Genomic DNA, 23427 nt, shown 5'->3' on the forward strand with positions numbered 1-23427 from the left:
TCTCGGTGTTTGCTAACATGTAGAACCAACTTCGACACCGTGTAACATGAAGAGCAAGCTACGGTCAAGCGCATACGGTCGATTTGGCTCCCTATCCGGCTACGCGACACAATGGATACAGCAACGACTTCAGGACACACACAAGCTTAGCACTGGAGCTTAGGAGGATGGAATTGAAGGACAAAAGAAGTAAAGATACTCCTTCAAAGCAGACAGCTCAGGGTAAAAGAAGGCTTCGCCTTGAAGCAGGTGACATTGTAACAATGGGTTGTCCTCAAGACCCAGGAGAACAACGTCAGAGGCAAGAAGGTGTTACCAAGCTGAAACCAGAGACCACCACGGTTGTTGTCTTTTGAACTAAGGAGAGAGGTCCTCAATGGCTTACCTCACATCCACTTTTCACTCAACATAGAGGAGAAGCTCTACGGAGAACCTTGGAGAGACCTGATAGAGTAGCCGACTGGAGCGAGATACAGGTGCAAGAACGGCGATGGTAGCGAAGCGTCTGGTGTTCCGGCTGTCTCGGATCTCAAAGATGACCCAACTTCGAGCGCAATCGGTGACTAGCAGGAGACCCAAGGGCCCTAGGGTAATCCCGATTCCACTTGGCTCGCCGGTTCTCCAGAAGAACCAAAGACGACTTTGATATCCGACTATCTGGAGGAGAGCTCCAACAGATCCAGAGGCGCCGCGCAAGAAGACAAGCTGAGCAGAGATCAACAGAGGAAAGAGGCATGGACATGTGGGAGATTTTAGGGCCCTCTCGCAGCACCAGAAAGGCGCCTGAGAGGCTAGGAGAAGTCGGAGATCGAGGTCGGAGAGAGGTAGGGTTTGAGAGAAAAATTTGGGGGCGCGTTAGGTGGACGCGCCTGTTTCTTTTGAGACGAGACGTAACCGAAGTATTGTTTTGTGGAATGCCGTATCTTCTATTATCTTCTATTTTATCTAATTTTCCTTTTTCTTTAAATCATAACTAACCTAAGATACACCATTAAAAACCTGTGCTAATGGTGCTGTAATAATCTTCTCTCCTGCTTTTGAAAAGCTTTATTCTCATTTATTTGTGTCAAATTTCTTGTTCTCAGATTTGCACTTAATCCTTCTGATAGGAATTAATCTCCACTTTCCCTTATGTGAGAGTCTAAAATATTGGCTACGGTGAAGTATCCTTGATAAAAGGATGATGTGACAATGGATTACTCTCGGCTGATTCTATTGGAGATTTTAGAAAATGTTGGCATCTTTTCTATATTGAAAGTGGTTTGACAAAGATCTTCTATCGAGGCATCTTAGCTTTCCAGCATTATCAAAGTGACATTGTCAAGTCATTGCTCCTTAGAAGAAAATTTATAAAAATAATTCAATTATTTCAAAATACTAAGACTAGAAAATTTGTAAAAATAATTCAATTATTTCAAAAGACTAAGACTAATTTTAATAATTAGCATACGACAAAAAAAGATGACAAGATAATGACAATGTTAACAGAATAACAATTATTTTTTGTAACACTGAGTAACACATTACATCATCGTATAATCTCTAACTCTATTACATAAGATGATCAACTACCTGCAACATATGCGACACTGATGAACAACTCTATGGATAAGAGTTCCACGATGAAGCTCTTCCCGAAACACTTGGATCGACAAACGGTTTTGCATATATGACATCTTTGATGGACATACTCTCTCCACAGCACACGACCACAAAGAAGGGCTCTGCCTACAGTATTTTAGAATCTCCGATAAGCTTTGCATTCTATAATCTGCAAGTAATTGCATAGTCTAGGATTTGAACCCTTGACCTGGGTGTAGAAACCTTTAAACTTTAACCACTAGGTTAAAATGTTTCCACAGAATAACAGCTTAACGACACGACTTAAAAATGACAAGTTAGTGGCAATGATATAGAACTTTCGTTTAGTGTCAAGGTTTACTCTTCAGATTAATCAGCCTTTTCTTCCAATATACTTTCTTCACTTTGTTCATCACATTACTCTCTAACATATCACCAAACAATCAAACATTATTCAATTACTCTTTGCTACTATATTAAGTCTTAGTTATGTTTAATCACTCTTTGTTACTCTCTTAAATCTTTTCTTTGTCGTGCGCAATCTTTTAAGCTCATAGCGTTGTCTTAATTTGAAAATACTGTTCTTCTTTCATTGAGTCATATGTTGTTTATACTGCTGTGTATATTCTAGGTTACCCGTGAGTCACACATAACAAATCTTGTCCTCTAAAAATAATACTAAGTGTACTAAGTAAGGTCAATGTTAAAAACGATGAATATGAATAACATGTCTAGTCTTGAGATGTTTTCAAGGTAAAACTCATGGGTTATTATATTATAATGTATTCATTTACTTAATGAGCTTCATTCCTATATTGGGCCTCTAGTCACATGTTTGTTTGGATTAGCCCTGGATTTCGAACCAAACTGAAACGAGCATTATGTTATTCGGTTTTTGACTAGTTCTAGGGGACAAACCGATCGGCAGGAGTGTTTAATAAATTTGGTTTTCTAGTCGGTTGGGTTCTTCATAACCAAAAATTTAAGCTAAATATATATAGCTAGTCTAAACTAATCTCTCTTTAGTCGATTAACCTAATCTCTTTTCGCCTCTTCGCCTCTTCTCTGAAAGTTGATATTCTTCTCTATGATTCTTACATCATTTCAACCGAAAGGTGAGTTCTTTTTCCTGATTCTATATAATAGGGTCGAGATTGTATGATTCTTTCTATTTGGAGTTAGGGTTTTCGTTGGGATCGATTTCAGATTTCGGGTTTGTATTGATTTGTGGGTCTCTGTTTGTATGAAACTATACATGTTCGGTCTTGCTTAGTTATCTGTTGTTTGAGTTGGGTTTTGGGTTAGCTATGCTTGATTATGGTTGTGAGTTAATGTTTGGGTTCGGGTTTGTATATATGTTTAATGATGTATACATGTTATGTCTTGCTTAGTGCCTTGGTCGGTGTTGTTTTGGGTTCAATGAGGTATAGATATTCTGTCTTTCTTAGGTCTGTGTCGTTTAATCTTGAGAGTTTGGCTTGGTAAAATATCAGTCTCTCTTAAGGTCTTTATGTCGATTTATGTTTGTTTTGTTTGAGTTAGTGTAATACTGTAATTTATGATTGAATTTTTGTATTTTTAACTATTGTATCTTATGATTGTCTGTAGATGTCAGCTTGTGAAGACAATGATGAGCTACTTGGAGAGGGGCTTCAAACAGATGGATATAATGGCTGTGGAAAGAAAAAACCGACATCAGAGAGATCAAGTACTGAGCTACCTCCGGTTGAAAAGAAAAAGCAAGATCATAGAGCTGAAGTGTGGCAACACTTTATTCAAAGAGAAGATTATCCGAGCATCATCAATTGTCAATATTATGTCCAAGAGATAGATGTGAGACCAAAAAAGTGGGACAAGCCCCATGAAAAACCATTTTGCTCTAAGTTGTACTTGCTTTATAAGGAAAGTGGCAGTAAACCGATCTTAGGTGGTGATAGTAGTGGTGTAATGACAAAATTCAAGTATGATGCGGGTTTGTTTAGGAGATCAGTGTATTAGATGATAGTTTTGAATGAGCTTCCATTTTCTTTTGTGGAATCAGAAGGGTTTAGGAGGTTCTGTCAGAATGTGCTGCCTATATACATGGTGAATTGCAGGAGAACAACAACAAAAGACATATTCGCTATGTTTATAAGAGAGAAGCTAGGCTGAGGGAGTTGTTTAGCTGCGAAAAGCAGAGAATCTCTCTTATGACATATATTTGGGTAGCTCCGACAACATCCTACAGCTACCTGGTTGTCACAACTCATTGGATTGATAGAAATTGGGATATGTAGAAGATGATCATTAGCTTCAAACCTGTCACAGATCATTAAGGTGACACCATTGATGAGCATCTGAGTCAGTGTCTAGCGGACTGGGGAATAAAGAAGGTTTTTACAGCGACATTGGGGTACTAAAGGGAATAACAAGGCATTACGGCTCTTTACAGACACTTATAGGCAACTAGCAGCTAATGCATTGGTCAAGGATGTGGCTTATTGAATATGCGCTGATGTGTTCATATACTGAATATGATAGTGAGAGATGGCTTAGCTGAAGTAAAAGAGAGTTTGCGGCAATTAGGAATGTTGTCAAGTACGTCAGATCATTAGGTAAAAAACTGCAGTATTTTCAGTTGATGGTGCTGACAGTAAAATTTAGTAGAGGGAGCTTGTCTTTGGATTGTGTTACTCGCTGGAACTCGACCTACCTCATGCTGTCTGGTGCATTGAAGATTAGGGTTGCGTTTGAAAAGCTATTAGCAGAAGACAAGCTATATAATGAGTACTTTATAAAAACCGAAGAGAACGGTCATAAAAGGATTGTACCTCCAACTTCTTAGGGTTGGGATAAAGTGCAGAGATTAGCGAAGTTTCTAAAATTGTTTTATTTTTGCTGCACCTTGGCGTTTTCAACATCGAAGACATACACTATAATACCCTTGGTCTTAGGGGGCCAGACAACACAAAGTCAACGACTTGGGATCGACCAGTAATTTAAGTGAGATGGTATAAGAAAATTTTCTTAGACATTTGGCCGAAGAAGTTTGAAGATTGGTCGAGTGAAAATCGAAATTGGTCGAAGAGATAGAATTGAGCTGCGATATGGTCGAGGCTGACATGGAGGATTTTACAAAGTCAGCAAACCAAGTAAGGTTCAATCCTAATAATCTTTATGGATCAATTGAAGATATTGGGTCGAGTCAGAATCAAGTTGGTTCACGCGGAACGACAAATGGTCGATAGAGGTTTTGGAGATGGCCGAAAGAGAGTATTGGTAGCGGTCGGAGAACGAAGATGACCAATGTGATTCAAGGAGTTTGGGAGTCAACCTAGAAACATTTCCTAAGGTATTTGTAGACATTATATGGAGTTTGGTCGAGAGAAAACCCAGATGGTTCGGAAGAATGCATAAATAAGATATAACTAAGAAAAATTACTTATAAAACAAAATATCAAATATTGAAGGACAGAAAAAATAAAAAAATAAAAAAGGAAAAAAAATGTGCAAATCAGATACATGGATCTCACTTATGAGTTGTTGGATTAACTTAAATCTAGAGATTGAGATTTATTCCTATTAATCTCTCTCTCTCTCTCTCTCTCTCTCTCTCTTTTTGTTGCTCTATTATGAATCTGAATTTGTTTTGTTTTTGGTAAAGATAAGTGGAGGAGGCAAGGCTCATGGTGGCTGGAGGAGACAAGGCCCATGGCGGGTTGAGGAGGCAAGGCTCATGGCTGTTGGAGAAGGGGCAAGGCTCATGGAGGAAGAGGCAGCTGAGTCTTTTTTTTTTAGGTTTAGATTTTTTATTTTAGATTTGGTTTAGTGTAACCCGAGTTAGGGAAATTGTAGTTGTTTGACTTTATTTTTCAATTACTGGTTTGGTTTTGTAAATCAGAATTTACTTCTAAACTAAATTTAATTTATAAATAAAATTTCTTATTTAATTATAGAACAATTTTCAATTAATTTTCAACTATTTTATTTTTAATTATAATTATTTTTGTTTATTGTAGAAAGACCTATAATAGGACGAATATATGAATCATAATCAATTTGTAACAAAAAAAGTAGTGCTATAGTTAAGTTAATAACATCATTCAAATATTGCTACCATATATGTACATTTTGTAGCGTTTAAAAATTGCTATCGTAGAAGGAGTACCTATGATGGCTGCCGATGACATAGCATTTGCGATTTTGCTATGATATTTCCCGCGCTAAGAAAGTACATATTTCTTGTAGTGTGTTTTGTAGTAATGTAGATATCTGCAAGTCGACAAATCTGTATACGGATATCTTAGTCGTTTGGCACGTCGATTGCTACGAATGTGACATTCCGGACTGCCGTTCGACGGAGAGGAGTGAATCGTGATGACCGTAGGTGTCGATTACTAGGCAAAGCATCGGAGGGAAATTTACAAGTTGGATTGTCATTTGCTCTGTGGATAGTTTGCCTTAGAAAAATTTGCAGTGAAGCGTGACGAAGACGACTGTCGTTTACTTGGCAAGCGACTTTTGCCTTTTAGAAAGATTTCTCATGTGATTTATGTTTTTTTTTTGTTACAGCTGAACCTGTAAAGACTGCCTACGTATCCCCGAGGAGGATCAAGCCATTCATAGTTCTTCTCTTTTTTTTGCCGAGTGAAAGTGACTAGTACTGTCATTAAATCAGTGTTTTTTTCGAGTGTAAGTGACTAGTACTGTCATTCACTCTGTGTTTTTTGATTAGTTGCCTTCAGTGGTAGTAACACCTAGGGTTCATGAAGTTCCATGACCTAGGCACTGGTTCGCCGAATTATGTGCTCAAATTATCCTAAGAGCAACTCTCTCAAATAAGAGATCGATTGTAGTACTTAAAGATCGTATCCACAGAGATTTGATATCTCACACAATAGACTTGAGTTTCAGATCAAGCTAGGTCATATAGTATATAAAGCAATAAATAACAGGAAAGTATATATATGAGTTTGTTTGTTGATGGAAGAGGGGTTGCTAAACTTAGGGTTTCATTCAGGTTATCACTCAATCTATAGATGCTAAGGGTTGATCCTAGAACTCGATTTCTAATGCAAAAGACGACCAGCTCTTGCTGTGATTCTAATCTATTGACTAAGCCCAGTGTTTCAGCTGTCACATGTCAACACGGATTGAGCGTCGATCGATGCTATTGAGTTAGCGTCGATTGACCTTGCCTTAGGCAAGCGTTACCGATCTGATCGATTGGTTCACTAGCTTCACCAGATCAATTGTCGCATGTTTCTAGCAATCCTAGCTCATCAGAAATAATTCAGGTAATAGACCATGATGTCGCGTGCGCCTAACTATCCTAAGTTCAGGATTCTAGTTAGCTACTCTAGAACACAAGCAGTAAGAACAATCCAGTGAAGGATTCAATTAATCACCCTGGCAATTCTATAATTCAGAAGAACATCAAAACCCTAGAAAACCTAGATCTAACTGGTGGACTATTCATACATGATAGTTGTCACATAAATCATAGATGAATAGATATAAAACATCAATATAAAAAGCAATGCCAAAACCAAAGGAGTTCTAGAATGACTCTGAAGGAGTTCCTCTCTTCTCTCCTAACCTAATGAGTATGAAAAAATAAAGTGTAGCAGTCAACAATGGCTTAGAAAACACATAAATATGGTTTAGAGTCGTCGAGAGGGATTCTGGTAATACGAGATGACTTCTGGGCCCAATTCGGTCATGAAATAGGCTCGGCCCGTCTTCTGGCATCAGTGTCGAGAGACACCAAGGTCTTGTTGTCGAACGACACTTCTTCACATCTTCGACAGCTTCCTCTTGCGAGGCAGACGTACCACTCTTCAGTAAAACAAACATAACTTCTGGTATAGGATGCTGATTAACCTTAATCCAGTGGCATTGGAATGCTAACTCAAAGCTATATCTTGTATAAAATGCTAAACTTCTGACGCGTATGTGCAGTTCTGCACCTCAAATACTCCAAAATCACCAAAATTCTCCATGACATACATGAACATGAAAAATACTCTAAAACAGACTCTAAACACATATAATAAACTCAATAAAGGACATATACCATGTTCTAAATATGGTAAAATCCATGGTATATCAACTCTCCCAGACTTACCATTTTGCTTGCCTCAAGCAAAACAAGAATAAACCTGTGAAAGAGGTTTGAAAACAGCAGAGACTCACACAATTTTAAACTTACTACTTTCATCACTGCAATGTTGCAAGCCACATCGAATTAGTACCAACTTCAAGGGCACTTCCATGTATGAGACCTTAACTTAGCAATCAAACCATCCAGTCCACAGCTCAGCTGATTCCGCCTAACATACTCCTCTATTGACCTCATTTCTGCATATAAATGTGTAGTCTAAATCTTGGGAGTATCGATCAAAGGACACATGGACTCTTACCCCAACAACTATCTGAACACACATGTAGTCTTCTTTGGTCATTTCCCTCCCTCTTCCCTCTTCTCTGTTCTCTGAATCTTTTTCTTTTTCTTTTTTTTTTCGATTTTTTTTCTTTTTCTATAGCAAAGTGTAGACAAATAGTAGGGTCATCGGTAATGTACATACTCTTCGCTTCCAACAATGTTCGTTCATTCTTTTGAATTAGAATAATGGAGTTATAAGTAATGTACCTACCCCTCTGTATCTGAGGAAATCATCTCTATTTTTCTTTTCTAGATGTTGAAAAGAGGTGAACCAGAAACACACAAACTTTTACCTTCCAGACTTGCAGGATAAAACCGATCCAATGTGTATGATGCATATGTAAGTACTTCTATTTCTTTTGCTACACTCTGAATGTTACCATCTGAGTTTTATTTTAGTATAAAATTTGTTTAAAGTTTACGTTCAACTTTAGTATACATTCATGTCGTTTGTGCGTATTTTAGTATAACTAGATCGTTTTTCCGCGCTACGCGCGGATAATTACCTTTAAAAATTCATAACTAATTTTCTTGTGTGAATATAAAATAATCCATATTTTTATATGTGTTTTTTATGATATAGTCTCGTTCTTGCATTTTTGTAATAAGTTTTTAAATTAGTTTACTAAAACACCAAAACTGAGTATGGAATACAAAAACAACACGATTGATTATTATTTTTTGAGCTACATATAGAAGGTGTAGTTCTAATTCATGTATAGAACTTGACTCTTATTTTTCTTTTGAATTCCTTGATAATTTTAAAGATTTAGTTAAGTTTTTGAGAATTATGTTTGAACCTAATTTTATGCTTATATTCAATTTATATGTGTATGTAAATTTGGTTTTATAAATGACATTTTTGAAATTTTTCTTCTTATTAAAAAATTGTGTCATTTTATAATTTCAATATAATTTTAAAGGTTATACCTATTTAACTTAGTATTTATTGTAAAAAAAATGATTGTTATCTTAAAAATACCTTAATATCTCAACGAATATTAGTTAAACAGATGTAATTATTAGGGATAAACATGAATTCAATTATATTTTGATTTGTGTGAAAAATGTCAAAATGAAAATTTAGTAAGATAGAAACATAGTATTTAATTTTATTCTATTTTTAAAGTTTTTTGTTTGACCAGTTTTCAACTGATTTTATTTTACAAGACAACATTTAGATACTTATGTTTTTAAAACCAACCTATAGATTTTTATATTTGAAGAAAGTATTCATGACATATGCCATATTTTCAAATACGTAGAGTTCATGGAATATTGGTAGTAGAAATTTTCAATTGATAAACATGAATAGAAGTAGATATATATTTGTGGTGTAATAGGGAAAACTCCAACAAATGGACGACTAAAAAATTATTTTCTCCCTCTTGCCATGAGAATCAATCTTTGGGGCTAGTAATGTCAATAAGATGTTTAAGATGTTGTAGGTGAAATTTCACTTTCTCTGTTGTTATTTTTGCTGCTTTGTTTAATTTAAGCCTGGAAATATAAAATTTTCAATATGGAACATTGTACCAGACATGTGTGCATGTATATAAACTGATTAAAGTTATGGTTCCTGCAATTGTTTTAAGTGAGTTTAAGCCGCAATAATTTATATAGATAGTGTCATGAAACTACTGAAATACTTTAGATTTGGTTGCAATGATCATTAAAGCTTATTAAACTTATTCAATTTGGTTTGATGAAATTAAACCCTATAATTTCACACAACTTAAGTAAAATAAGACTTTGTTAACACAATCATATATGGATCACAAGATTAACAAAAGTCTTAAGACTCCAAAAATATCAGTAAAAAATGTGTATGAATGAAAAACTAATATCAAAATCTCAATTAACCAAAAGCAAGGCCAAGACAAATCTCTTAATAAAAAACATTGAAAAAAGCTCAAAAAACCTCTGCATCTGTAAGTAAACTTTTTTCGCCTATGTCTTAGATTTCTTGAGAAGACTGGAAGTTCTGAACTCAACATTGTCTCTAATAAAGCTCCACCAGAGAACGGTTAGAGGAACTGTGGCGAGGTGCCAAATAGAGTGAGCTTTCATACGGAGAGGGAAGTCATATATCTCTAAAACCATAGCTAAGCATGAAGCTATCACAACCACCCACAGTTTCCAATTAGAAGGATGTCTAGAAACAGCAGCCCATCTTGCCCATAGGAAAATCTGAGCGACTCCCATGGCCACACACACAATCATGTTCCAACCTGTAAACATTGAACTCACAAAAAATACGGAGAACAAAAAATAGAATTGATTTCAGATAGGAGACAAAAGTTTTTTGTATATCATAGTCAAGTTTGTATAAGTTAATGTACATTATGTGTGAGGTGACAAAAGCTAGTACTGGAGGGGATACCATGACTCTTGCAGCCTCCACCCGCACATCAAAGGTTCTTAAGATGGATACGATGAGTGAGAATCCGAGAATGGCTATTGCAGTTAAGTAGTCCAACGTCTTTGTGATGTCAACATCCCTGAGAAACCATAGAGACGGATCACCAGAAGATTGTGGATGATAAAAGTAATGTGTAGATGATTACCGAGTGTGGAAAACTGCACTCCAGAACCAAGAGTTCATGCACAGGAAACCGTACAAACCGACGTATTGATAGTAACCCGTCTGGCTGTCTTATCTTGTTTGGGAGGCAACTTATAGTATAGTGTACTGAAGATGGAGAGCCACCCATGGAAATGCATCGCTAGGCTTAGCACAGAGAAAGCAATAGAAGCAGGCTCCTGACAATGACCATCGGCTTTTCTCATCATGGCTACCATGTTTGTTTCCTGAACAAATTCATTGATTATTGCAGGTCTCTAAACATAACATCTAAATGTTGTAGCTTCTCAATCTTACCAAGGTATTCTCCATTGAGCCAGACATGGAATGCGTGGCCAAGGCTAGCAACTCTAACAGCAGGCTTGTCTTCTTCATTCTTAAGGTCACTGTTATTTATCTTGATCCTATAATATAGAAAATTAATCAGATAAAATTCTTATGTTTCTTTTTGATGTTTTATTTTTAAAATTCTGATCATAAAAAGAAATCCACTTATACACTTACTTTGTTGTGTACCATCCGTAGTCAGACTCGTCTTTGGAACACCTTGACATCAAACTCTATACCGGGTCCCAAACATCTTTTATGTTCCTGAGTTCATGGAAGTTTGATTACAAAAAAAAAGAGATACATAAAAAAAAACAATAGAGGAAGAATAGAGTGATGTTCTCCTTCGAGTTGTCTCTTTAGTTTGAAGTCTAGAACTCAATGCTAGCAATAGTCTAATATTCAATGCTAGTAGCTCCATTAAAGCCACATTGCGCAAAATGGATGTGTCGTGATGTGCCCTGCAAGTAATAATATCTAAGTACTATAATATAACTAAAAACTAAAGTTTACTCTTTATAAAATGTTACAGGTTTATAAATCTAATTTCAAATCTTAATCCCAAAGCTTAAACTTAACTAAAAGCATTATTCCCCAAATCTCAAACCCCAGTTATAAAGTTCAACACTTATACGACTTATAAAGAATTAAATCCGTCCTTTTTTTTTTATCCTAGATTATAAATTCAAAATTTATAGTTGAACCCTTAACCATAAACTTTAATCTTAAACCCTACACTCTATCCCCTAAACCCCAAACCTTATTCCCAAAACCCAAAACCATATTTCTCAGCGCAAATAAGAAATGATAGATTTAAGTACCCAATGCAAATAATTTTTTAAAAATAAACAAGAAAGTTGGATTGTTATTGACCAATGCAAGAAGAGGGCGAAGAACGTCTAATCTTAGCCGCTGATGAAGGTTGATCTAACGAACAGAATGGTTTGTTTTTAATATTTAATATTTTATTCTATTGTTTTTCGTCTTCTCCTATCTCTCCAGATCTGTCGTTCTCTTATCTCTTATCATTCATCTCTCTCTCCCCTCTTTCTCCAGATTTGTTAATCTCTTCATCTCATCTTTTTTCTCCAGTGGTCTAAGGCATGGTCTCCTCTCCTCTCCAGTGATGCAAGGCGGTATGTAGTCCAGTCTCATCTCCCGTTTTCTCCTCGGTGGTCAGCAATCCAGTCTCCTCTCTCGTCCTCCATAGTCCAGTCTCCTCTCTGCTCCTCTGCATTTCAGTCTCTTCTCCGCTCCTCCGCAGTCCATGCTCCTCTCTGGTTTCCAGTGGCAGCTACATCTGATTCTTCTCAGCATTCCTGCATAAACATCTTCAATTTTCTTGTTGTCTTTAGATTTCACTTCTTAGTTTCAACTTTTTGTTTGTGTATAGGAAGTTTGACATCAACATATTGTTATGTTTAGGAATTTCATATTTCTTCTTCTAGTACTATAATCTTGTACAACTATTTCTGGTCTTATTTGTATTGTTAACATTATAATCAAGCTTTATAAATTATTTTGTTATGATATTAACCAAAGCTTTGTCTGTTGCTATATTGGAATCCGAGATTTGATAAACAGACCCGTAGCTATATTTTTGCTATAACTTTGCTAAGGATAGATTGTAATTAAATATTGTGGCTATTAGATGCGGAAAATCTTTCGTTAAAAACGTTGCCAATGAGCAACGGACAATGTGGTGGCCATGCCGTCGCTATTAGCTATGACCATTGTTCTCGCGAATCCGTTGCAAGCTAGCTATGAATTGGCAACGGCTCACATTTAGCGTGGACGCTGAGGCCACCGCTTCCATCCGTCGCCATCCGTAGCTTTTTATTTTCTTGCTACGGATTGTCCCTCCTAGCTACATAAAATTCTGTAGCTATATCACTGATTTCCTGTAGTGATACTTGAGTACACAAAAGGAGAATTAGTTACCAAGGAGCTGTTTCCCTGTCGCGAAAAATGAAAAGCGGCTAGAAAAACAGTTTCAAAACCAAATCAAGAATTTCTAACTTACCTTTGATTCTTTACCAAAATATTATAGTTTTGAATCATGAGGGTTCAAGGCGGCAAGGTTTAAGATAATACCAATACCAGTTGATAGCTGCTGCTGTGCTGCGATGAAGCTTGTGCACCATGACGAACGGGATGGTGAAGTCAACAGGTGAAATCAAATTTACACCAACATGTTCTCATTTAATAGGAACATGCTGTTCCCTATGTGAAATCTATACACATTACAGCGGCACATACATAAGTTAGATCACATAGAGGAGGGATTGAACAAACCAGACGTAATGGAAATCCCATGTCGCCTCTTGTAACTTACTGTCGCCTCTTTTTACCTTGCTCATGCCTTCACAATGCCCTTTGCAGAGACCTGTAATCATCAGGAACATAAGGCACTTGGTTTCCGTATAATAATGGTGAGTGAAACACTCTTTAAAGAATACATGTAGAACCTTTTTCCTTGATGGTTCCGGGAGTAAAGTTTTGCATTCTCTGTCGCAAGACCTCAGATGAGAGATTTCCACTTCTAATGGTTTCAGTTATTCTGCTGCTTCATCTCCACTTTCAAAGCTAGCCCACATCTCCCAACCATCCGAGAACTTCTTAATCGCCTATCTCAACTTTTGAGTTCATTGTCTATTCAAAAACATGAAGAATAAATACATAGTTAAAAGAAGACAGACAAATCAAATTCCATCTAAATTAATATGGTTCAAGAGGCTGGGAGATATAAGATTTAGACAAACAAATAGAAACTTTATAATCTATTCAAAACATAAACATAAATCTATGACCTGGTCGTGTAGGATCTCTAGTTGATTGTGAACACTACACACTCTCATTTCTTAGTGTGGGAAAGAACATCATGCCTACCTGCTTAATTATATGGTAGACATCAAAATCAGATCCAGCAGAAAATGCAACAGTGAGTGACTGTGGAGATACAGTTTAATGATCACCATCTCTCTTGCCATGGACTCCACGTCTAATTGAATCTGAAAATTTGGTTAGCGTGGAGGGGAGAAGCAAAAAAGGGAGATATATAATTGTGGAGCTGATGGGAGGGGAACAGATTCATGTCGTTTGGGTTATGATAAACACATGAAATTTATGAAACTTAGATATGGAGGCAAAGGAGAATCAGAAGTGTTGGAGCGGCTGTTTGCTCCGCGCTTTGGAGGAAGACGGAGCAGAAAAGTTCGAGTGAATGAAAAATGACGTGGCAAAACATAAACTTTTGATTGGTTGATTATTTCACCTGAGGTGGCATAGCTAAGAGGGCTTCGTATCTCCCTTTTAGTATACTATAGATTTCGCTTTTAGTTTAGTGTTTGTTTGAATTTACTTTCAGCTTGTAACTAATCCAATTTGTATATTCTTATTACTTTTGTAGGGAACTAAAATTCATGTCTCATGTAAGGAGACTTACATGGTAAAACTGGCCAAGAAGGTTCCTATTGGATGGAGTGTGGAGAAACATTAAAAAAAATCACTCGGTCCTGCCACTGGTTTGTATAGATCAACAAATCATCCCTACAAAATGGCGTCTGTTCACAACACTTCCATTACCTAATCTACTATACAGAACGACGAAAATTTCCTTAATTTTGTTGATTAAGAAATTATACAAAGTGGGACCCTGCTTTCTAATTGGTTAGTGCTGGTTTATCTTATATTACTCTTTATGTTCGGTTTCTATTATTATAACTCCAATTGATTTTTTCCAGATATTCTTGTCCAAGTCTTAGACTTGGGTGATCTAGAAATGATAAAATGTACTTGGGGCAAAGAAAGAAAGAAGCTCGAGTTTACCCACAAAAATGTTACGCAAGGATTTTTTTTTTAAGTTTGACTTTTTTCAATAGTGTATTTTTACAATCTGATTTTTGTGGCTATTTCAGTGACCAAAGGATAGCTTTCTGTCCGTCAGGAACGTTTGAAGAGTTTAATTAGCCACACTTCAAGAAAGAGGCAGAAGATGGCATTGTAGTGTACTTGATTCGTTTTGCTAAAATAGGGAAATTTAGAGGTTATTCTTTGTATACTCGGTACCTATTTTATTCTACTGTTATACTTACTAAAATTATAAGATATCTTTTTGTGTTGCCTGGCTTTAGATGAATTCATAATATTGCAAGTTCCAATCGTCTATACAAGGGAGGTCCAAGTCACAAATTCTTTGATGATTCACAAGTTCTGATCAACCCTGAAATAAAAGAAGATGAGGAGTTTAAACAAACGTCTTAATTTGTCTTTATTCTCAATTCTAACTACTTAGATCATAATTTATATAACTGCACATTGCGGAATATATAATAACATAGTTCTATTTATTACTAATGAAATGCATGCCGACAGATGATTTCCAAGTCATCACCATATTTGATTCAGAAAAAAAGCTTGAGATGCAACTAAAACGCGATAAATTGATCCACAAAGAACCTTGGAGAGATAAAAGAATCTACTCAGGTATCTAGTGCATAAAAAATTTTTTTTTGAAAAGATCTAGTGCATAAATTGTGGTTTGTATAACTAACTTTATTCATTTATGTTTTCCATTAAACTTATATTTTCTATGTAGATTGAACAATGTAAAGACATTTGTACAATCTATGCGATTGCTAAAGATTGGGGATGATATTAATGAGGATGTGCTGTATGTGTTAGATTCGGGTTTATTACGGGCTTCCAACTCAAAACCAATTGGCAATCAATGGATTGGCCCTAACCCTTTATATATTACTTAATATCCCATTGATTGTCCAATGTGGGATACATATCCCTTAATATCCCTCCTCGAGATGATGGCTCTTATCGGCCAGAAATCTTGGAAATTTTTTAAGACAGTTATACTCGGTCGAGCGAGTCAATTACGACCTATATAACCGGTCGGGTAGGGTTAATATTAATTAGGGGTTTAACTTATTAGGATCTGGGCTCTGATACCATGTTAGATTCGGGTTTATTGTGGGCTTCCAACTTAAAACCAATTGGTAATGAGTGGATTGGTCCTAACCCTTTATATATTACTTAATATCCCATTGATTGTCCAATGTGGGATACATATCCCTTAATAGTATGCAACAAGAAGGTTTTTAATCTCTAAACCACTATTAAAGAGCTTAAAGAAAAATAAATCATCACATATATTTGGTGGTGTAAAAGTGAGCCAAAATAAAGTTACCACAGTTTCCACTATGGTAAAATTAATTGACTAAATGAATAATTTTTTTTTTTGATATTTACATCACTCACACCATATGCCATGCCACTTGGGTTCATGTTTACCAGATTCAAGCTCATTTATTGGTAAAGCAAGATACAGGAGAATCATCCTTTAAGCTATTGGACTCCATTGCTAAGATTGTTTCTGAGTCTGAAACGTACGCAAAGCTATAACATAATTCTTTTCTTATTAGCTGTGAATGTACACATCAGGAAATGTGTAGTTTTTGGATTGCGGGAATTTTAGTATTCATTCAACAATAAGTAAATTGAAAAAAAAAAAATATGGTCCTTGAATAAATGTACCGCTATTGAAATCGTGCATTACAAAATTATGAACCGTTTTGCACTTTGGTCATCTCTCATTTTGGTGTGATTAGAGTGTGGTTTAATTTATTATTATTATAACTTATACTAATCATTTATATATGTTACTAACATTTTCCTTAAATAATTAACTTATTTACTCAGTTATCCAAACTATTGAATTGTTACCACAGTGTTTAAATATTTTTCATTTTTATTTAATTTTTTATCACTCAGCCATTATATATGCATCCCATAGTTGTAAAATATAAATGTACTATATGTTATTTGTATTCATGTCACTATTCAAATTTTTTTTTTATGTACGGGCTATTATATATGTTAACATTTACATAAATTTTGTTGTTCATTGTTTATTTTAGACGAACCGCAGTTGTTCCGTAGTATGCTTTCTTCTCGCACAAACTGTATTCAAATCGTGCAACAATATCTAATCCGCTTGGACCGTACCATTCAATCCACTGTTACAATTTGAAGCAAAAATTTAATTATGTTAGAAAAATGATATTGGATAGAAACCTAAAGTATAGTTTTATTTGTCATGCATCTAAACCACTTCTTACATTCAAGGTCATTATTATTTTGTTTACAACAATTAGTAACAAAAAAAAAAGCTGAATAGTGATAAGATTTGTCCCAGTGATTGTATTGTTTGGTCCGCAGTTCTCATTGAAGGCCTAAAGCAATTTGTAATTGATGAGCGAAAATCTTTTCTATTAAATATAATCATTCTAAAAATCTACTTTATAAATGTTTATTGTTGGACCAAACTTAACAAATTAAATTTTATATATATGTAGACTATTATATAATTCTGTGCCTTATAATATTGAATGTTTCCGGTTATCTACATATTCCACCATATGGGACCAGAGAATTGTCACCATTCATCTTACTTTATAGTGTGTAATTTTTTTAAAGATAAATATAAGAGATTGTACTGTTTAGAGGAGGCAACACACCTAGAAAAATAAGAACCCAAAATGTTGTGTTTTCTTTTATTATTCATGAGATTTTTTTCTTTTGGCTAATTATTACAAAAATTTGAAGATATTGATTTTTTTAGTTCCAGTAATAGAACATTAAATTTTATAGTATATTTACAACATATACATATTCAATAAAGTTTCTATTACAAGTGAAATGTTTTTTTAATTAACTTTGAATTATTAAGTAAAATAACTTTGTATTTATTTATTTACTAGATTTACATATTAAATACTTTACTTAATTTTACTTTTGTCTATATAAATAGAACTATATTAACTGAATATCATCAATACCACTTAAAATACACCATTTTGATAGATTTTAAGTTTTTTCTTTTAAAAATAAATTATGTTTTTTAGCAACAAAATAAATTAAGTTTAATCAATAAAAATACATAATATAAATATATGGTACTGAAAATTATTTTGTTAATAATTAATTGCATCATATGTAAAGTTGAATATTTCAAACCCATATCTTTAAGAAGAAATTTTATGATTTACATTAAAACATTGAACAAATTTTATAATTTGTTGATTTATAAATTTAGTATAAGCTTGAACTTATGTATTTAACATAAAAAGCAGCTAGAAACAAAAATTTAAAATATATTTCGATCAATATTTAAAATTTAATTAAAATAGTTTCAAGTTTCATATAACTTTTTTTAAAAGGGTAAATGTTCAAGAAATGGATGCATTTGTAAATAGAAACTTGTTTAAATTATGTTAGTATTATTGATTTGTAAATTTTAAAATATAAAATACCATGTGTATATACATGTCTATATTCATATATTATTTTGAATGGCTTCTTTTAGACAAACCGCAATTGTTTTACAGTATATGTTTCTCTTGTACAAACCGTAATTAAACTGCACCGTAGTGTGTAATCCATTCGTCTCGTACTGTTCAATCCGATGCTACCATCCGAGCATATATTTATACAGTTTGCAGTATCGACGTATCAGATTTAAAGATTAACATACAAACACTGATTGCTCTGGCACAATGTATTATCATATTGTATCAACTTTTTCGTCACTATTGTCAATAAATCCAACTTTTCAGTCTTTTATACATACACTAGAGATTTTGTCCGCGTATATTTAATAGTTTTTACCATTTAAAAGAAACAAATTTTTTATTATCTGAAAATTTCTTTTATTAATCTGTATAAATGATATTTTCTCTACATTTTTGTGTATAAAATTTTATCAGTATTTATTTGTTAACTATTGTACCAAAGGGTTTCTTAATTCTGATTAACATTAGAAGATCTACAGACATGAAAAACATCTCTAATGCTGTGAAAATAATAAAAATGTAAATTAAAAAGAAATTTTAGTGAAAATAAAAGTTAGCTGAATTTGGAGAAAAAAGGTTATCTAAACAATTCTAATTTCTTTTACCTTTTTGTAGATAAATCTATTTTTGTACAAAGATCTATTCCGGCTACGAAGTGCTAATATTTTTGCTGAAAATATGATTAATTACTACAGTTGAAAAATATCTATACGTACTATTAAAATTATACCTACTCATTAATTTAATTCATTGCATCAATGACCTATTAGAAAAATATTCAAAAATTCTTAATTTTACTAAGGGCCAAAACTATAAATTATTTCTAAACAAAAGAACTATATTACTTACATTAAAATTGTAATAGTATTGATCATTAGAAAACCTATATATTTAAATTCATAACATAAATACAATGCATTTTCTTTATATGACAAATCAACTAATTTATTCAGTTTTATGTACTAATATAAAGTATATGAGAATTTTAATCAATTTTTTAAAATTATACTATTGGATTTTTGTCGGGTCACCGGTGTCGGCACACTGGCTAATGACAGGGTTTTGGGTTTATCATATTTATAATTAATAAGTTTTGATAAATTCAAATTTTGTGGAAACATATCGGTTGGTAGAACCTCTGGCAAAATTCATTTTCTTTATATGACAAATCGAATCATTTATTCAGTTTTATGTACAAATATAAAGTATATGAGAAGTTTGATCAATTTTTGAAAATCATATTATAAGATTTTTTTTGGGTTTTTGTCGGGCCAACCAGTGTCGGTACACGGGCCAATGATAGGGTTTTGGTTTATGAGATTTATAATTAATAATTTTTCATTAAATTCAAATTTTGTGAAAACATATCAGTTGGTAGAACCTGGGCCAGTTTGTTTCTCCATCCGGATGAGCAATCTGGATAAAGATGAGAGTTTTGTTTGTTTAGGCACTAAAAGTGTAACTCATCCAGATGGATCATCCGAATGACTTTCAGAAATTTAGGCTTAATTTGAAAGTCGATCCAGCTGAACCAATTTGGATCATTTGAATGAAGATGGTTCATTCAAAATGGTATAATGTCTATTATGCCCTTAATGTAATTCACAAATTACAAACCTAAACATAATATCATTTTGTCACACACGAAAATTGACAAAACCACAAAAACGCGTTTCCCGCAAAAACCTAAAAACTAATTTTTCACGTCAAAACCCCAAAACGCATTTTCCCGCCAAAATTGGAAAAAAACATGTTTTTACACCAAATTTGCAAAAACGTGTTTTCATGCGAAAATCACAAAAACATGTTTTCACGCCAAAACCTCAAAAGTTTCCCGCAAAAACCTAAAAACTAATTTTTCACGTCAAAACCCCAAAACGCATTTTCCCGCCAAAATTGGAAAAAAACATGTTTTTACACCAAATTTGCAAAAACGTGTTTTCATGCGAAAATCACAAAAACATGTTTTCACGCCAAAACCTCAAAACACATTTTCCGCTATAACAAAAAAATACGTTTTCCCGCCATAACCTGTTTTCCCGCCATAATGTGTTTTCCTGCAAAAAATCGCAAAAACGCGTTTTCCCGTCAAAATTGCAAAATATCATTTTCCGTCAAAATGAAAAATCTTATTTTCTCGCCAAAACCGAAATTTTTTGTTTTCCTGCCAAAACAAAAAAAAAACGTGTTTTCCCACCAAAACCGAAAATCTCTTTTTTTCGAAAAAACTGCAAAAATGTGTTTTCCAAACAAAATCGCAAAATCTCGTTTTCCGGCCAAAATCGAAAAATTTCGCTCTCCCGCCAAAACTGCAAAAACGCGTTTTCCCGTCAAAGTCGCAAAATCTCGTTTTCCGGCCAAAACCAAAAAATCCCGTTTTCCCGCCAAAACCAAAAATCTAGTTTTTCCGCCAAAACCGCAAAAACGCGTTTTCGCTCCAAAATCGCAAAATCTTGTTTTCCGGCCAAAATCGAAAAAACCGTTTTCCCGCCAAAACCCGCAAAAACCGTAAAATCTTGTTTTTCGGCCAAAATAAAAAAATCATTTTTCCGCCAAAACCGAAAATCTCGTTTTCCCGTCAAAACCGCAAAAACGCTTTTTCCCGCCTAAATCGCAAAATCTCGTTTTCTGGCCAAAATCGAAAAGTGAGTTTTCCCGCTAAAACCAAAAAATCTTGTTTCCCCCCCCCCCCCAAAACCGCCAAAAAACTCGTTAATTTTGAAATAATTCTAATGTAAATATATTAGATTAAATAATTAAATATAATAGAGTTAAAATTAATATCAAATAAATGATTAAATCAACACAAGGGTATTTTGGTAATTTGTTTACTAAACTCATTTAGATGGAATTGAAAATAAAGAAACAAACATAAGATTCATTTTGATGATTCATCTAGATGAGCTATTTGGATGGACAAACAAACAGTCACAAAAATCTGAATGGATCATCTAAATAGATCATACAAATGAATCATCTAGATGGAGATGACAAATGGTGAAACAAACAGCTCCCCTATGATAAAATGCTACATGAAGAACATAAGCTACTCCAAATTATAAACGGCCATGGTTCGACCACAATCTGAATAGGGTTTAAAGACATTGCTTATATATTAATTTGTCTGTAAACCGCACTAAAAGTAGATAAATAATTTGTAAAAATAGAATGCTTTCTTCACATATTTAAATGGCGATTCACTATTAGTCCTCTGTAGTTGGTCTTGATTCGGATGTTTTGGTTTTTGGTGTTTTGGCTCTAGAAATTTAGAAACCGTTCAGATATTTAGAAAATTTGGTTTGGTTCCAGTTGGATTATTTTGGTTTTTGTTTTGGTTTGGTAGCAAAGTTGAGAATCAGCTAATATGCAAAAAAAAAAGGGTCCAATTCAGTTCCAGTTCGATTCGGGTTTTTCGGGTAACTAGAGATTTATAGATAAAATATCGGATAATTTGGGGTTTTCAGTTTAAATATTGGGTAATTTGGGTTGTTCGTATAAAAATATCAGATAATTTAAATAATTTGTAATATTTTGAATAAAAAATATTTGGGTAATTTGGTTTATAAATATTATTTTAGGATATTTAGTTATTTAGAAATTAAAAATAATTAATATTTGTAAGTATCTGATTTGTATTTTTAAAATTTAAGTACACATTTGGTTCTTGGTTCGGTTTCAATTTTTTTTTGTTCCAGGGATATGATATACTCCGTTATTTATGAAATTTAATTCACTTATGGTTTTGTTTTTTTTTTTTTTTCAGTTTGGTAGGGTTCGGTCTGCGGTTCCGGATAAATGTGCCCAAACCTATACACTCTCGTATATAGAAATGCATTTAACAAGAGTTTATTTTATTTAAGGTCAAAATCTAGTTGTATACATTAAATTCGTAATGACATAGGTTAAATAAACAAATTAGTGTGGTTATACATCACCGAAAATGTGCTGACTCGTTCTAATGTAGTCTTATTATTTTTGACATTAGAAAAGTGTGCGATCTGCACTCGGTGGTCAGATTCTTATATGTGGTATTATGGTTAGCGCGTATGATGCAACAATGTTAACATTGAAAGAACAGGACTGGTATATCAGGGACTGAAATATATGTGAAAGGATTAGTTGAGAGCTTAGCCTACTACGCCAACTTAGGCCTTGTATGTTAATTGGTTATAAGGATGGGCATATGAAATATCATATATTTAAATATATAAAATATGGGAATCATGTCACCTAATACGATTTCATGTCCGTTTTAGGGAACTCCTTGCCTCGTCTAAATTTTTTTTTATATTCTTCCCTTTCAGCATTTCGGTTCGTAGTCTAGGGTTTGTGCATATAAATGAAAAACAGTAAATCGAATCGAAACTATACTGAGAAAATTGAAATCGAACCCGTTATTCACAAATAACTAAACAATTCCTAAATTTCTGGAACCAAAATATCAAAATTGAGCCAAACCTAAATTCGAATGGGTAATTAAATTTATAAAACACAATTTATATACTTCAAAATATTAATTACCAGTGGTTTTCCCAGGCGTACTTCTTATATAAGTTTTAGTTAAATTTTATCTATTGTATCAATTTTGAACTATATATATATAATACATATCTATCCATTTTCACAAAATATAAATTTTAAAGTGAAATTTAAATTATTAGAGTGCACATGCTAATAATACTGAAAATAGATATTATATGACTTAAAAATTATATGTTGTTGATTTATATATTTAAAATAATTAGACACTGAATTATTGTTCTTATAATTTTTGTTAATACTTTAGCACTTTTCAATTAATTTTATTTTTCTATTGCAATATTTTTTTTATTGTTTAGAACTCACTACAAGAAAACATATTTATTACAAGGGTCATATTCCTTGTTAATTCGTTGTAATAGAAGGGTTACAACGAATTAACAAGGAATAGCGTTTCGTTGTAAAACGTCCGTCGTAATGCAAGATTCGTCGTAACTTCCATGTAACATTTACGACGAAATAAATTCGTTGTAAAAGCGAAAGAGAGTATTTCGTCGTAGTTTCGTAGTTACGCTTCATCGTAAAAGACTCGTATAGTTTCCTTGTAAAGTCGTCTTTAAGTACTTGTACAATTTACGACGAATTTACAAGTCTTTTAATGTAAAGTC

General features: G+C 33.8%; 1 pseudogene; it reads right to left on the bottom strand.

Annotated features, from left to right (window-relative positions):
* Positions 1 to 399: 399 nt before the first annotated feature.
* LOC106297493 lies at positions 400 to 11143 on the bottom strand (annotated as a pseudogene).
* Positions 11144 to 23427: the final 12284 nt, after the last annotated feature.

This window comes from Brassica oleracea, chromosome C6 (assembly GCF_000695525.1).
Source record: "Brassica oleracea var. oleracea cultivar TO1000 chromosome C6, BOL, whole genome shotgun sequence".
In the NCBI taxonomy this organism is placed as follows: Eukaryota; Viridiplantae; Streptophyta; class Magnoliopsida; order Brassicales; family Brassicaceae; genus Brassica; species Brassica oleracea.